The sequence below is a fragment of the Oryctolagus cuniculus genome, chromosome 8, assembly GCF_964237555.1.
Source record: "Oryctolagus cuniculus chromosome 8, mOryCun1.1, whole genome shotgun sequence".
Lineage (NCBI taxonomy): Eukaryota > Metazoa > Chordata > Mammalia > Lagomorpha > Leporidae > Oryctolagus > Oryctolagus cuniculus.
The window spans coordinates 8,222,822-8,240,952 of record NC_091439.1 but is presented as its reverse complement, the minus strand read 5'-3'; the positions used below and the strand labels follow the sequence as shown (position 1 = coordinate 8,240,952).

At 40.9% G+C, this 18,131-nt stretch overlaps 1 pseudogene; it reads right to left on the bottom strand.

Moving 5' to 3' along the window:
- Window positions 1-318: 318 nt before the first annotated feature.
- Window positions 319-18,131, bottom strand: part of LOC103350699 (eukaryotic translation initiation factor 3 subunit L-like) — a 125,005-nt pseudogene continuing 107,192 nt past the window's right edge.

Genomic DNA, 18,131 nt, shown 5'->3' with positions numbered 1-18,131 from the left:
CACACACACACACACTTTCTCCGAGGGCAGTAAGTCCTCTGGAGCAGCCAGCATGGCAAAGAATGGAAACTTCTTTTCCGAAGCTGCACAAATGAGTTTGGAAGCAGACCCTCCAGTCTTTGAGACCACCTGGCTGCCGCCCCCTCGTGACAGACCTGTCTTGAACAACAACCACTCAGAAAAGCTCCTCTGGGATTCCCACCTCAGAGAAACACTGAAACCTTGAATGGGGTTTCATCTGCTAAGCCTCGGGATAATTTGTTTTTTTTACACAGCACTGGACGATGAATGCGCCCGACTTTTCCGTGACCCCGTGCGTCAGGCTGTGCTGCAGTCCAGAGCCTTCTCCGTGCTCTTCTTGCCACAGCTCACGTCAGGTCTGATCGTGTTTGCTTGAGTACACAGGCCATGAGAGCTGAGGGATCAGGATTCCTGCATTGCCGTAATCGTAATCTCTCCTGTCTAAGAAAATATGGAGAGACACGAAATGGTTCTCAAGGAGGATTGTCTTATCATTTCAAAACAACTGTGTCAGTGTTAGCTTGTATTTTAATGTATGTGAGACAGGGAAAATCCTGAAGCAACCATACTTGTTTTTCAAAAACCAAAATCTGTCATTCTGTGTTCTTGTCTCAGGGCCTTCTGTTGTTTCAAGAAGACACAGAGATAGGGTGGGCAACAGTAAGAAGAGGAGATAATCTCCAGTTACAAAATTTGAGAGAGAGAGGGAGAGACAAAGATCTTCTATCCAGCCGCTGGTTCACTCTCCAAAAGCCTGCCATGGCCAGGGCTGGGCCAGGACTTAGCCTCCTGGAACTCCAGCCAGGCCCCCCACGTGTGTGGCAGGGATCCATGCCCTCAGGCCATCTTCTGCTGCTTTCCCACTTGCATTAGCAGTGAGCTGGAGTGGAAGTGGAGCAGCCAGTGCTCTGAGGCAGATGTCAGGATTGTTAACAGCAGCGTAATCTGCTATGCCACAACTCTGTCCAAGGTATAAATGTTACCTCCTGTCCCCTTGGGCAGTTTGGTTTTCACTACTTTACACTATCAGCAAATTCTGCTTCTTTCCTTGAATGTCTTGCTTTTCTCTGAAAATAGATTTATCTAAATTAATCCTTCCATTCCTTTTTTTTTTTTTTTTTTTTTTTTTTTTTTTTTTTTGACAGGCAGAGTGGACAGTGAGAGAGAGACAGAGAGAAAGGTCTTCCTTTTGCCATTGGTTCACCCTCCAATGGCCGCCACGGCTGGTGCTGATCCGATGGCAGGAGCCAGGTACTTCTCCTGGTCTCCCATGGGGTGCAGGGCCCAAGCACCTGGGCCATCCTCCACCGCACTCCCTGGCCAGAGCAGAGAGCTGGCCTGGAAGAGGGGCAACCAGGACAGAATCCGGCGCCCCAACCGGGACTAGAACCCGGTGTGCCGGCGCCGCTAGGCGGAGGATTAGCCTAGTGAGCTGCGGCGCTGGCCCCTTTCCATTCCTTTCCTTTAAATTAATCCTTTTCATTCTTTCACATGAATTTAAAATTTTATTTTTATTTTCATTTATACTCTAGAGAGATATTAGGATCAAAGCAATTCATGGGCTGACGGAAAAAACAGTGCTTCTCCTTCCCATGAAAGACTCCATTTCCCAGGGTGAAAATCACTCTAGCTGTTGCCCTGTAGACTGTATTGGTCATCTGTTTGACCCCAGTGAAATACCTGGCAGCCCACTCATGAAGAACAGGTTTGTTGGACTCAGGGCATTGGGGACACCAGGGCATGGCAATGGCACTGGCTTGGTACTGGTGAGGATGTCACAGCAAGTGGCAGATGCCAGTGGAGGGAGCATGTATCAGGGCAAATTGCCACGTCTTGACCTGGGAGCAGATAGAGACGGTGGGTTCCTCTCAACCTTTTTGAGGACCCCACCCCAACTAACCCAGGGACTGCCCACTAGACTCTACCTCTCAAAAGTCCACAGCACTTCCCAGTGGTGCCCTGTTGGGATAGATCACTCAAATACCGTGGGCCCTTGGGGAACACTACAACCACACCCAAATCATAACATGGACTAAGTGTGTGTGTCCCCTCTTTAAATTCTACTGCTGATGCACTAGCTCCCAGGGTGGCTGTTTGGAGACTGGGCCTTGTTACTTCTATTTATGTAAATATAAGCAAAGTATTGATTCTTTCTGATATTTTTGTTTTCTGAGGTGTAAGGTAAGGGTCCAACTTCCTTATTTTGCATGTTGATATCCACTTTTCTCAGTACGAAGTATTGAAAGAAACTGTTCTTTCCCCATTGAATTATCCTATATCTTACTACAAATCATTTGAGAATATATTCAAGGGTTTACAACTGGTCTTTCTATATTATTACCTTGGTCTATATGTCTGTCATACCCGGTATCACACTGTTTCAATTGCTGTAGTTTTGTAGTAAGTTTTAAAATCAGGAAATTACAATATAAGTTTTTTCATCTTTACTGGGTTTATTTTGAGTATTCAGGAAAAGACAAATAAAGAGATAGACAGAAAGAAATCTTCCATCTGCAAGCTTACTCGCCAAATGCATGCAACAGCAGGGCTGAGCAAGGTTGAAGCTAGAACCGAGGAGCTCAATACAGGCTTCCCATGTGAGAGGCAGTGACCCAAGTACTTGAGCCGTCTCTTGCTGCCCCTCAGGCACATTGGTAGGAGTCTGAATCAGAAATGGAGCTGGTATTCAAAGCCAGGAACTCCACTATGCTGGAGTTTATGCTATGTTTATGCTGGCATAAACACATGGGGTGGCTTAAACCCTACACCAAATACCTGCCCATCATTGGGATTTTGTTAGGAATTGCATTTACTTAGTAGATTATGTTGATTAGTAGAATCAATTTACTAATATTAAGTCTTCTGATCAATGAATATAGAATGTCTGCCTTTCCTTTTATTTGTGTCTTCTATACTCTCTTTTAGCAAAATTTTAGCGTTTTCGGGAGATAAATCTTTTGCCTTTTTGCTTGTGTTTATTTCTAACTATTTTTATGATGCTGTAAATGTCGTTGTTCTTCTGAACATCTTTTTTGATGGTTCATTGTTAGTGTGTAGAGATGCAACTGAATTTTTCATGTTTTCTTTGTGTCCTGCAACTTTGCTTACTTTGTTTATTATTTCTAACTGCTCTTTTCATGTAGACTTGTGGAAGCTTTATATTGGATCATCTCATCTGTGAACAGAGATGATTTCATTTATTCTTTTCCAATTTTGATGTGATTTATTCCTTTACCCTGCTTATGGTACTGGCTAGAACTACTAGTACAATGTTGAATAGAAGAGATAATAAAAATAACAGCTTTGTTTTGTTACTTATGTTTGAGGCATATCTTTCAGGCTTCCATTATTAAATATGATATTGGCTGTTGGTTTTGTATTTATGAGCTTAATTATGTTGAGGTAGTTTCCTTCTGTCACAAGCTTCTTGTGTGTTTCTATCATAATAGTGTGTCTATTGCTTTATCTGCATCAGTTACCTTTATGTCATCATGTTTATTCAAGTAGTATATTGTTTTATGTTTGAATGGTAAGCCATCCTTAGATTCCAGAAATAAATCTATGGTTGTGGTTTATGATCCTATTAATATTCTTCTGAACTTGGTTTGCTATTATTTGATTTTTGCATCTATTTTTTTTTTGAATCATTCTATGAGTTTCCTACATGGTGTGATAAATTTTACTTCAAGTAATCATCACTTTCAAAGAAATTAAGAGAATAAAGGCATATAGTCATTTTTGCTGTATGATTTTTCTTTTCTTTTTAAACTTTGGTTCATGTTAATGTGATATTAGTACAGAACTACACTGCATCTATATTTATGAGATATTGATAGGTATCATTTTCCCTTGAATTGTCTTTTTCTGAATTTACTATTAGGATAATGCTGGCCTCTTAAAATGAGTTAGGAAATTCTTCCTCCTATCCAATTTTGTGGAAGAGTTTCAGAAATAATGACACTTAATTCTGCACATATTTAAAATAATGAAGGCACATGGCTGGTAGTACTTCACAATGTCAACACAGACCTAGTGTATTTCTAGTACTGTGCTCTAGCATTGACTTCATGGTGAGCTTGGATCAAATAAGATATGGGTAATTTGCTCACTATAATTTGATGTGTAGAAACCTCTTACTACACATAATAAAGTTACCATCAAGCTAGTGAATGGAAAAGTATAGTTCAGAGAGCTTATTTATTTTCTAGTTCTCATAATACACTTTGGAATCTCAATCAAGAACATATTAATGGGGCTGGCATTGTGGCTCAGCAGGTTAAGCTGTGGCCTGAAACACCTGTATCCCATATGAACACCAGGTGGAGTTCTAGTTGCTCCACTTCTGATCCAGCTCCTTTCTAATGCACACGAGAATGCAGCAAAAGATGGCTCAAGTACTTTTGCCCCATCATCCATGTGAGAGACCTGGATGGAGTTCCAGCCTTCTGCTTTGGCCTGGCCCAGGCTCATTTGTGGAGTGAACCAATGGAAGGGGAATTTCTCTGTCTCCATAACTCTGCCTTTCAAATAAATAAAAATAAAAAAACAGCATACTGCAATGCTCCACTTACAATATTTCACAGTCTTTAGGAACTGGTTGAAGTAAATGGATAGAGAAAGCCATCTTTTCTCTAACAAAAATAAATATCATTAATTAATTCATTTACTTGGAAATCTATTTATAAGTAGTGGAGTAGAATGCTGTGATGTGATTAACTGCCCTTGTTACACAGGTCAAGGCATCATATATTACTTTCCCAACTTTTAGGTTGCAAAGAGGAAGTGACATTAATTTGAAATTATGTCTTTCAGGTACAGGTACAGAAAAACTACTTTTCTCTAGCAGCTTGATCCTAACCTACATTTATGTATAGCACTGTGGTCCTCTATGTGGTCAAATAGAATAGAAATAAAATATCCCAGAGATTCTGAGATGGTGGGCTAGTGAAGGGTGCCCTACTGTAGGCTGGGATAAATAGTACTTAAAAAATGTGGAGGAAAGTTAGAGAGAAAACTGTGGAAATTTTATGACAGGAAGAGGATCGCTGTGGAGCAGTGTGGAAGGTGTGATGTGCAGCACGAGCAAAGACACAACACACAACCCCAGCACTGAGAGCCAGAGAAAGCTCCAGCTTAGAAGAGGGAGGGAGATCAGACTGCAGCAGCCATGCCACTGGTGTTACAGCTCGAACGAGAGCTTGGAGTGAGTCTGGCCTAGAGGATAGGAATCTACTATCCATGAACCACAAGGGCATGTTTCTCCCCTCCCCCCACAATGTCACCCAGCAACCTTCTGAGAGAGGGTGGCCACCATTTTGTGCATAAGCAGCAGCTGAGGAAGCTACTATGTGTGTGCCCAGCAACTGGCAGGACAAGACGCCATCTTGTCAGCAGTAGCAGTGGCAGCAGCTTGGGTATGTGCACCCAGCAGCCAATGGGAAGAAGACAGCATTCTGAAGCGAGCAGGGGCTCCGGCTGGCAGCTCTTGTGCATGCTGTGTGATCCAGAGATTCTACTAGAGGGAAAGATCCACATTCCCAAAAGACTTAGAGTGTGGGAAGATGGCTGGGCACTCATGTAGGACTGTGAAGTGTCCCCAGGCTCTCAACAGGCTCTGAGGCTTAAACTGCCTTGGTTGCAGCTGGAAAAGTCTCTGTCTCTCTGTGGGTAGACAGGTTAGCAGGGTAGAGCAGAGCCTTTGTACCCCATGACTGTGGGATCCTTGTGTGCTGAAACTGTAGGGATTCTGTGACTGTAGGAGAAGGCACAGGGTGTACTGGGTCTCTGGGCAATCAATGTGAGCAGCTCCAAACACTCAGAGATCTCTGACTGCCTGGGGTGGGTCATTACAAAGGGATCTATGCTGACACTGAGGACTGCACAGGTCCTCTGCGGTTCATACAGCATTGTGAATGGGTATTGCACCTACTGTGAGTTAACACCCAGACATTGATCACCTTGGAAGAGAGGAAGTGAGGGTGTGATTATGCAAACAAACAGAGGTGATCACACCTTTCTTTCTGCTAAAAAGAGATCTACCTTGCCAGACTTGGTTGTCACCCTGGATAAATGCCCCATTCTGGAGGACTGACCAGAGTTCTCTGGCCACACCCAGCAAACACTTCTGGGTATTCACCAAAAGAGCAGACACTCCACTAAACCACAGAAGAATAGTTCAAAGATAAAAAACATCAGGGGAAGAACCAACAGTATTCCCACAAATGCAGAAGTTCAAAAAACCAGAATAAGAAGACAAAATGTTTCAACTCTGTCCTTAATGTGCTATACATTGTGATTTAATGCTATAACTAGTACTCAAACAGTATTTTTCACTCTGTGTTTCTATGTGGGTGCAAACTGTTGAAATCTTTACTTAATATATACTAAACTGATCTTCCGTATATAAAGAGAATTGAAAATGAAAAAAAAAAGTTTCAACCCCTCAAACGAACACAATAACACTTTATGAAGATGAAGATACTGATGAAATTCCTGAAATGCAATTCAAAAGATTAATCATAGGATTACTCAGAAGTAATGAGAAACAAATTCATAAATTAAAGAAATCCATACATGATATGGATCAAAGATTTTCCCACAAAATTGAGATTTTGAAGAGTAATAACATGAAATATTAGAAATGGAGAATTCAGGCTGGCGCCGCAGCTCAATAGGCTAATCCTCTGCCTGCAGCACCAGCACCCCGGGTTCTAGTCCCCACCCGGGTTCTAGTCCCGGTCAGGGCACCGAATTCTGTCCCGGTTGCTTCTCTTCCAGGCCAGCTGTCTGCTGTGGCCCAGGATTGCAGTGGAGGATGGCCCAAGTGCTTGGGCCCTGCACCCGCATGGGAGACCAGGAGAAGCACCTGGCTCCTGGCTTTGGATCAGCGTGGTGCACCAGCCACAGCGTGCTGGCTGCAGCGGTCATTGGGGCTTGAACCAATGGAAAAGGAAGACCTTTCTCTCTGTCTCTCTCTCTCTCACTGTCAACTCTGCCTGTCAAAAAAAAAAAAAAAAAAAAAAAAAGAAATGGAGAATTCAATATGTCAAACAGAAAATACAGAGAAAAACCTTAACAACTGATTTGGTAAGGCAGAAGAAAGAATATCTTAGCTAGAAGAGAAATATTTGGACATTTTTTAGTCATATCAAAAAAATAGGAAGAAGAAATTAGAAAAATTAAAAACAGTGTAGGAGATTTATGGGATATTGTCAAACAACCCAACATATGGGTCTTAGGAGTTCCTGAAGGTGTAGAAAGAGAGAATGCGTTAGATGCCCTATTCAGTGAAATAGTTACAGAATGGGAGAAAATATTTGCAAACTATGAAACTGATAAAGGGTTAATATCTAGAGTCTATAAAGAGCTCAAGAAACTCAACAAAAACAAAACAGACAAACCAGTTAAGAAATGGTCAAGGGACTTGAATCGGCAGTTTTCAAAAGATGAAATTCAAATGGCCACCAGACACACGAAAGACTGCTTAGGATCACTAACCATTAGGGAATTGCAAATCAAGACCACAATGAGGTTTCACCTCACCCCAGTTAGAATGGCTCTCATACAGAAATCAACAAACAATAAATTCTGGCAAGGATATGGGGCAAATGGTACCTTAATCCTCTGTTGTTGGGAATGTAAACTAGTACAGTCATTGTGGAAGACAGTATACTTCAGGAAGCTGAAAATTGGTCTACCACTTAATTTAGCAATCCCATTCCTAAAGAAAATGAAATCAGCAAATGAAAGAGTTATCTGTACCTCCACGCTCATTACAGCTCCATTTACAGTAGCTAAGATATGGAATCAGCCAGATGTCCATCGACTGATGACTGGATAAAGAAATTATGGCATACATACACTATGGGGTACTACTCAGCAGTAAAAAAAGAAAAAGAAATCCTTTCATTTGCAACAAAGTGGTTGCAACTGGAAATTATTATACTTAATGAAATAAACCTGTCACAGAAAGACAACTACCATATGTTTTTCATGACCTGTCGGAACATTATAGTGTCTAAAATGTAATGTATAGGAGTGAAATTGACATTTTGAGATTCAGTGATTGTTTACAACCCTTGTCTCTGCTGTTGAGGAACGGTGCTTTATTTTTCATCCTATTTGTTAGACTCTTTACTTACTATGTGCTTAATCGTATGAGAATAAAGTAAAATAAAAATAGATCTTTGGAAAAATAAAGAGGGAGAATAGGAGAGAGGGAAGAAGACAAATAATGGGAGTATGTGTGGGAGGGAGAGTAGGGTGAGAAATATCACTATGTTGCTGAATTTGTGATTATGAGATACATGAAATTTGCATACCTTAAATAAAATTTAAAAACAGAAACATAGCATCCCACAAGAAGTCCAGGAATGTTCAAGCTCAGATCGATTATGAGGAAAATACAGGCTGTATATAAATAAAAAGGAATTTTGTACATATGTACAGTCAATGGAAATCATTATATCCACAAGTGTGCAATAATTTGCTGTTGCTGGACTAATATGTTTTTATAAAAATCTGTTTCTGACTGTTGTGGGGAGCAACTCGGACTAGACTAAGTTACTCGAATTAAGACTTATTCTATGCATCTGCTCTCCCACAATATGGCGCTGGGAGAGGAGTAGACAGCTTCTACGCAGCTGCCTCTCGCCAACTTGAGTGATGACCTGCAGGAGCTGATCCTGCTCCTGATTGGAGGAGAGCAGCGTACTCGGCGTGTGGGTAGCAGAGTTGGGATTGGCGGAAGAGGACTATAAAGGAGGAGAGAGACAACATGCACCGGGAACATCTAAGGGGAACACCTGAGCAGCCCCCGAGAGAGCCGGCCGGCGATGTGCCGCTCCCCCGCGGAAGTGGGGAAAAAGGCAGGGGGAACCACCCTTCCATGGAGGTGGAAGGGTCGGTAGCCAACCCGGGAAGAACCAGCAGCAAACCCAGGGAGGGCCGAGCAGACAAAAGAACAGCGCAGGGTCCTGTGTCGTTCCTCCACGAAGAGGGGGAGCGACAGACTGTATCAATGATTTTTTCTACAATCATTTGAAATTAATATGTTGTTTGCTACAGTAGCAATATTAGATATATTTCATTCACTTCTTAGAAATTAAGTCTTAAAGACATCAATGGGGCCGGCACTGTGGCACAGTGGCTAAAGCCTCACCCTCAGCGCTGGCATCCCATGTGAATGCTGGTTTGAGTCCTGGCTTCTTCACTTCCAATCCAGCTCCCTGCTAATGTGCCTGGAAAAGCAGCAGAAGATGACCCAAGTGCTTGGGCCCCTGCACCTGCGTGGAAGACCTGCAAGAGACTCCTGGCTCCTGGCTTTGGATCTACTAGGCTCCAGCCATTGCTGCCATTTGAGGAATGAACCAGCGGCTGGAAGAACTCTCCCTCTCTTCCTCTCTGTCTCTATCTCTCTCTGTTACTCTATCTTTCAAAAAAATAAAATGAATCTTAAAGGAAAAAAAAAGACTTCATGAAAATTGGAATTTGGCACAAAGGTCAAGTCTCCGTTTGGGACACCCACATCCCACATCAGAGATCCTGTCAGATTTCTGGCCATTTTTCTTCCAATCAAGCTTCACACTAATGTATATCCTGGAAAGCAGTAGTTTATGACTTAAGTAATTAGGTCTCTGCTACCCATGTGGCAGATCCTAATTGAGTTCCTTATCCCCAGCTTCAGTCAGACCCAGACTTGCCTGATGTGGGCATTTGCGGGGTGAACCAAAAGATGAAAGATTTCTCTTCATCCTTCTCTGTATCTCTCTTTTTGTCTGTTTCAAATGAAAATGAATAAAGCTTAAAACTTCAGGAAACCAGATCAATCACAAATGAATTTTTATTTTAAGCACAATTATCTTATTCAATTTATATATACTTTTGCAACTCTCATGTCTCTTTTTTATTTTTTTTTATTTATTTATTTATTTGACAGGCAGAGTGGACAGTGAGAGAGAGAGACAGAGAGAAAGGTCTTCCTTTTGCCGTTGGTTCACCCTCCAAAGACCGCCGCGGCCGGCGTGCTGTGGCTGGCGCACCGCGCTGATCCGATGGCAGGAGCCAGGAGCCAGGTACTTCTCCTGGTCTCCCATGGGGTGCAGGGCCCAAGCGCTTGGGCCATCCTCCACTGCACTCCCTGGCCACAGCAGAGAGCTGGCCTGGAAGAGGGGCAACCGGGACAGAATCCGGCGCCCGGACCGGGACTAGAACCCGGTGTGTCGGCGCCGCAAGGCGGAGGATTAGCTAGTGAGCCGCGGCGCCGGCCTCATGTCTCTTAATAATAATAAATCTGTAATTATTGTAACATGATTTGTACGTGTAAAGTTTGTATGGAACGTTAACATTTGAAACTTGCTTTTATATGTTCTGGAAAGAAAGTATAATAGATATTAGTCTTCGGAACCAAAGTACAAAAGTGACTTGACCAATGTGTCTTGTGAATTTCACATTTGCATTTATAAATGACAATTGTCCACCTCTTTTCATGGTGTAGCTACTTTCTGCATTTGATGCAGGTTGATGTGCTGTATGAGACAATGAGCCATTCTTCAGCCTGTTTTGTGGCTCTGGCCCTTGCTATACAAATGACTCTTGAGTGTTCCAGGAATTGAAGCAGTAATCAAAGCCGTTTATCCAAGAGGCCCCATGAAACATCATGGTCCCAGCTGAGAACCTCTCACTTAGAGGAACGCTGGTGTTTCACTACGTGCTGAAGACCTTTCTAAAATCTCTATCGTAGGAGCTTACACAGTGATTATTTTATATTTAGAATTTTTACAACATTAACCATTTGTGATTGGAGATGAAATTGACGAAATAAAGACTGGCTAAATGCCCTCTTTAAAACTATTTCACAGGTGATGATATTCACAAGCACATAAAAATGATGTGGCTTTTGCAACAAAACATCTCAAATGATAAAGCACTGTAATCATTAGTTAATACTTAATCCATTTTTATTTGAACTGAAAAGTGGAGATTATAAAAGTCAATCAGCACTTTTAATCCCTAGAAAATAGATTTAAGATTATTACCATAATAACTAAATTGTTTTTAATTTTCAAAAAAAATTTTTTTCTTTTATTAAGTAAATATGCTTATTACAGGATCATGCTTATCAATGTACATAAAGGTTCTTTTTTAAATTTAATGGGAGAGGGAAGAGATGTATAATTTGGGACATGCTCAGGCTGACTTGCCCCAAGTGGTGGAGTTGGAAGCATACCAGGGGATTCCAATTCAATCCCATCGAGGTGGCATGTACCAATGCCATCTCACTGTTCCAGGTGATCAATTTCAGTTCACAGTTGGTCATGGTGGAGGGACTGGGAGTCAAAGGGAGCACATAGACAAGTCTAGTACCTGCTAACGCTAACCGATGGAGTAAATAAAGGGGAGAGTGATCCAACATGGGAAGTGAGATACTCAGCAGACTCATAGAATGGCAGATGTCCTAAATAGCACTCTGGCCTCAGAATCAGCCCTAAAGGCATTCGGATCTGGCTGAAAAGCCCATGAGAGTATTTCAGGCATGGAAAGCCAAGACACTCTGGCAAAAGATCTCTGCGAGTGAGATCCCAGTGGAAAGAACAGGTCATCAAAGAAGGAGGTACCTTTCTCTGAAGGGAGGAGAGAACCTCCACTTTGACTATGACCTTGTCTAAACAAGATAAGAGTTGGAGAACTCAGAGGGCTTCCATAGCCTTGGAAACTCATGACTGGAGCATAGGGAGATTACTGATGCCATAGACAGGAGTGTCAATTGGTAAAGTCAAAACAGGAGTCACTGTGCACTTACTCCTCATGTAGGATCTCTATCCTTAATGTGCTGTACATTGAGATTTAATGCTATAACGAGTACTCAAACAATATATTTCACTTTGTGTTTCTATGGGGGTGCAAACTGTTGAAATCCTTACTTAATGCATACTAAACTGATCCTCTGTAAAAAAAAAAAAAAAAAAATCATCAATTCCCAACTTGACTCTCACTGGGATTAAACATGACAATAGGTCTGCTCTGATTTCATCATCATTTAAAAAAATCATCTATTATTTTTCACTTTATGTTTCTGTGTGGGAGCAAACTGTTGAAATCCATACTTAATGTATACTAAGCTGATCTTCTGTATATTAAGATAATCAAAAATGAATCTTGATGTGATTGGAAGGGGAGAGGGAGTGGGAAAGGGGAGGGTTGTGGGTGGGAAGGATGGTATGTGGGGGAATCCATTGTAATCCATAAGTCGTACTTTGGAAATTTATATTCATTAAATAAAAGTTTAAAAAAAAAAAAGAGTCACTGAGTTCATCTTAGAATGCTATCTAAGAGGCCAGCAGGTTAGCGCCCTGGCCTTAAGCACCGACATCCCATATGAGTGCCGGTTCTAGTCCCAGCTGCTCCACTTCCAATCCAGCTCTCAACTGTGGCCTGGGAAAGCAATAGAAGATGGCCCAAGTCCTTGGCCCTGCACCCACATGGGAGACCCAGAAGAAGATTCTGGCTCCTGGCTTCAGATCAGCACAGCTCTGGCTGCTGCGGCCAATTGGGGAGTGAGCCATCGGATGGAAGACCTCTCTCTCTCTCTGCTTATCCTCTCTTTGTGTATCTCTGCCTTTCAAATAAATAAAAAAAAACTTTATAAAAAAGAATACTATCTAAAACAATGTTATTTCAGGATCAAAAAAGTCAAAATACTTACAAAAGTGGTTTTTTGGTTTTTGTCCATATTGAGGTGATTGTGCCATTGCAGCCTAGCACTGTGAGAAATGTATTTTGAGTTGGGTTTTTTGGAAGCAGACAGAGATGAAGATCCTTGTTCAGGGCATTGATTAGCGAGGGTACTTGAAATTGGGTGATGAAAGAAGAACAGAGTGGACAGATACAGAAGTTCAGGTGGACTGTATCCGGCAAAAGCTGATGCACCTGGGACTTTGGGATTAGGAAGGCCTTTAAAGTATTGGAGTGTTGATCGCTCATGGGATCCATGTTGTCACTGAAGGGAGATCTGATCCAGAATGCTGAATCCATCCAAGGAGGGCTGGCACCACAGGCACCACAGGCACCACAGGCTGGGCTTAGTAAGCCCTTCACTGCAGCAGAGAGAAACGCGGAACTAGCAGATGACCTTGCTAGTTGCTATGCATTCTAATGTTTGGTGTGACTGAAGCTTCCAATAGGGTGACTAGCTATACAGTTCACCGTGCCTAACTGTGGGGGTGATGAAGGCAATGGTTTACCGAATCTCCTAATCTCCTGACCTTCACTTTCCAAGACATTCCAAGACTACTACACTTGTAGTTTTTTCCTGTCATAGCCATTTATGCGTGCTCGTATCCCTCAGGCCTTGCTACTTCAGCATGTTTCCACCTAGCTTTCCAGCTGCTCATAACCACATGTGATTGCCAAACATCCTTCTTCGGAACCTTCAAAGACTACCCTGACGTTGCATTGTGTAATCTAGAAGCGCTGGGGCGTCAGCACGGCTTCTTTTCCCCTGCATTCAGTCCTCACCCACAGACTATGATGAAAAATCCATGTCACAGTGATCTCATCCCCCTGACATATCCAGTGCAAACCATTATTCAGTTTCCCAGAGGGAATAAGCTCTGGTCACCACTGCCTGCCTTGCCTTTCCTGGCTTAATTCCCAATTCTTCTGTTGTTACTGTTAATTATTATTTCCCCCAAAACAACCACTTTAACTCATATCCTTGTCTCAGGGTCTCCGCTAGATTCCAAGTGATGACCACACTTTTTCATTTTGTACCTTTGTGAAACAGCTCATACTTACCTGACCGATCATGGAATCAGATTTCACTGCTAGGATCCATACCTCAAATTCTACACATAATTGCTCTAAGGTTTTGGGCAAGTCAAACTAATGCGTTGCTTCCTACCCAGTGTTAGCCTAAATTGAAGCTTAGACTAAATTGAGGCTATGGGCAGAGCTGTCCAGACTTTGACATCTGCCCAATACTGCTGACACCAACTACAGGAGATTGAAAACTCCCTGAGGGAATTGTCCCCACAAGCCGGCCTTCACTGAGGACACCGATTGAAAGGTTGGCAGTCCCCAGGAACACTCTCCCTGCAAGTCTGCTGACTCATTTAGGAGTATGCAGAACCACCCCCCCCCCCCGCCCTCGGCTCAATAATTCATGCAAACAAGTTGAAGAACTCAGGTAAGTGCTATGCATACAGTTAAAATTTTATTATAGCAAAACGATGCACATTACCACCACCCAAAGAGGAAGATGCATAGATTGGAATACGGAGGCTCTCAAATGTGAATGTTCCTTGATGTGTGGCAACACTCACAGAGTGTCACCATTCCAGAAAGCTTACCAGAATGTCAGTGTCTGGAGTTTCTACCAAGGCTTCAATACATAGTCAGGTTTGTCTAAATCGTTGCTCACTACTACAACTGCCTATAGTTCCACAATGCCAGGAAATCAGGCTGATGTCACATAGCCCAAGATACCTTTCTTCCAATTGCATGGTTTGTCTTTCTGGCGTGGCTTGTGTCTCTCCCAGTCATCTCAGTAGCATAAACTGTCAGATGTGATATCAGAGGGTCTGCATGGAGAAAAGATCTTTCAATCACTCCAGAAATTCTAAGAGTTTAAAGGCTACTTCTCAGAAAATGGGAGAAAATATAAGACTTTGAACTGAGGACAAATTGTTACATATTTTCAAGCCTATAAAAGTGAATTTAATAACTGTACCTATGGATGTGATTTCATAAGGATTAGATGAGATTTCCATATAAACTGAATGCTTCATGGTAAAGTCTTGAAAATGTTGTATTATTTTATCTGTTTACTGTTATGTCTTTTCTCTTTTCCTGCTTGTTCTGTTTCACTGACTGTTTTGACAACTACTAACAACATTTCTCATGTCTCAGTTTTGAGAATTAGTTTTGGTACCAAACATACTTGCAAATGGAGCTCCAGAGACAGGGTAGGAGTCACTCTGAAAACTTTGAAAAGTTTAGTTCTAGCTGTTTTTCCTAAAGACAAATTAAATGTGAAAATAAAATATAAAATAATAACTCATGGTGCTGAATGAATCTGTTATATATAGTTCATCATCTGAATATAAACAATGGGAAACCATGGGATAGTGTTTCAGAAAGTGATTAGGTTCAAATACATATAGATAAGATAAATTTTTGGTAATTTTTTTTCAAATTATGGAAAAACATCATTTATCTTATATTGCACTAAAATATTCTGAAATTAGTCAGTAATATTTTAGCTCTTATTGCTCATAAAATGCATTTAGTCTGAGAAAAATTACTCTTTATCAAATGTGCCAATTTATATGTGTAGTACCTGTGCTATGAGAAAATAAATGAAGAATAAAAGAATTACATGAGAGTTATTAAAGTCATAGATGAAACCAGCTCAACAATTTCTCATTTCTCATTAGCAGCTAGATCAAAATGTTCTGCAAAACTGATTTGCATTCTGTCATAATTGCATGTTTAATATTCTCTTTATAATGTTAATTTATTCTCTATTTCTTCACTACATTCCCTGATATTAAAATTAGATATCTTATTTCACAATTGTAAATTTATCTTGACTCTATCTGGCTGTTGATCACCTTTGCCAAAAGTGTATAATAAAGAATAGTGAATGAATTATTAAATGATCCTTATATTTTCATTTGTTTCACATGTAATTGGCATAGCTAACAGTATTCCCAGTGATTTTAAATAGTGAATGTTAAATTAATTGGATCATATAATAGAAAATACATTAATAGGTCTTGTTTTTGCTATGGTTTGGGTGTGTTCCCTGCTTTCTTGTGCTGATTGACCCCTGTGTGGCAGTGTTATGTGGGGCTTAATGGAAAGTGACAAGGTCATGAGGATGGAGACTTGTGAATGGGTGGATCCACTGTCCTGGTGTGTGGTTCTTATCCTGATAACAGATTGTGATAACAGCATCCCACTCTCACCCCGGCTCTTTCGTCCTGCCTCGCCCTTGCTCTTTGACTTCCTGCCACTTTCTGATGGAGGATATCCTATGCCCTTGGATTTCTCAACCCCTAGAATTGTGAGCCAATCGACTTTTGTTTCACAAATTACTCAGTCTGCTATAAAACAGAAAATAGAACAAAATATTTGTCTTCTGACTGTGCATTTTCAGTGAATGCAACAAAACCATCAATCGTAGATGCAATCATGTGTTAACATCAATCCACACAGAGTTCAGAGTCTGACTCATGGATAATCTGGACACGTGAATTTGCAACTTCTGATTCTTTATGTTTTTGTGAATTTATGTTCAGTCCACTGACAATGCCCTCTCTAAATGTAAGTCTAACTTTTGTCCTTGGGTTGGAAAAGTTTTTCATGGGAATCTATAAATAAACTGATCTTGCTTTTTATTATTTGGAAGGCTTTCTTTGTGTTCTCATTTCAACAGTTTCCATGTGTGTGGAGAGTCATATGAGTTCACATGTGTTCGTGACAATGAATAATAATATTTAATGGTATCTGTCAAAGCACAGTAAGACACACTTTCATCAGGACCAACACAATAGGTATATAGGTTAAGGGGAGAGGGCACTGGATGGAAAATTATGAAGACAGAATAGCAGGGGTAAAAGGAATTCTGTCTAACATCACATGCCAATTTTCTTGCTGTAAAGGGACCTGGGTGATTAGACTTTATCTTGGGGTAGAGGAGTAGAACTAGGTCAGATGTTGATAATCCAATATTAAGGATGGAAGTGGCGAGGTTATGGCTGAGCTGACTTAACACATTTCTTTCAAATTTAACAAATTTCAAAAACTGTATTGTATAAGGAAGTGCACAGATGGGACTAGGAGGATGGAAGCCTGGTTAAAGTTTAGACAGGCAAAGACTTTCGTCATTCATGAAAATCCAATGCTTCAGTGTCCTAGTGAACTTGTGCTTCACAGCAAAACAACACAGACTGGGAGCCTTCAGTAACAGACATTGGTTTACTTACAGTTCTGCGGTTGCAAGTCTGTGGTCAAGGTACTGAAACATTTGGCTTGCTGCGAGGGCTCCTCCTCCCTGTAGGTAGTCATCTCCTTGTGTTCTGACATGGTCTTTCCAGGCTGCAACAGGAGGGGAAGAGAGAGAGAAGACAGAATGGTGTCTTCGCTTATAAAGATAATAGCCCTATGGACTAGGGCTCCATCCTGTGACCTCATTTAACCTAAATTACTTCCTTAAGTCTAGCAGAACACAGAGAAAATGCTTCATGAAATTGGATTTGTCATCAATTTCTTGAGTATGACTAAATGCAGAGACAACAAGAGAAAAAATAACTTGAACTTGATTAAAATTTAAAGCTTTTGTATATCAAAGATACTATCAACAGAGTGAAAATAGCCTGCAAGATGGAAGAAAACATTTTGAAATTATATTTAAATTTATAAACTATCAAAAATTAATACCCAGACTATATAAAGAATTTCTATAAATCAACATCAAATCAAACAACCAGTTAAAAATGGGTAAAGTACATGGCTAGATATTTTACCAAAGAAGATACAGAATTAGCCAATAAATACATGAAAAGGTGCTCAGCACCACTCACCAACAGGGAGATGAAAATTAAAACCACAATGAGAAGGATAGCACTTTGCATCTATTGGAAGGACTATTCCAAAAAAAATAAAAAATAAAAAAAGAAAGAAAGTAAGGCAAGTATGGGCAGAAATCTGAATGCTTGTGCCTTGCTGGCAGGAGTGTACAAGATGCAGTCAATGGGGAAAAAAGCATACTAGTTCTTTAAAAACTGAGATTTATCCATTGTCTATTTTACCACACAAAGTTTGATCTTTCTATATAAGGGCACATACCTTTCTATCTGGTGTGCAAGCACTGTCAGAGTTAGCATAGCTGTTGAATAATGTGTGGTTTAAAAATATAATGTATGCGCATTAATTTTTATTAAAACATTCGACCTTCTAATGCAATTTATCGACTCAACTAACCTTTGTATACTAAACAGGTTCCAGACTCTGATAAATGATGGATATGGTATACAGCACAAGGTGCATTCTTTCAAGTTACTTATTCTTGTAAGGTGATTCATAATCTGATGATATAACTCCATGTT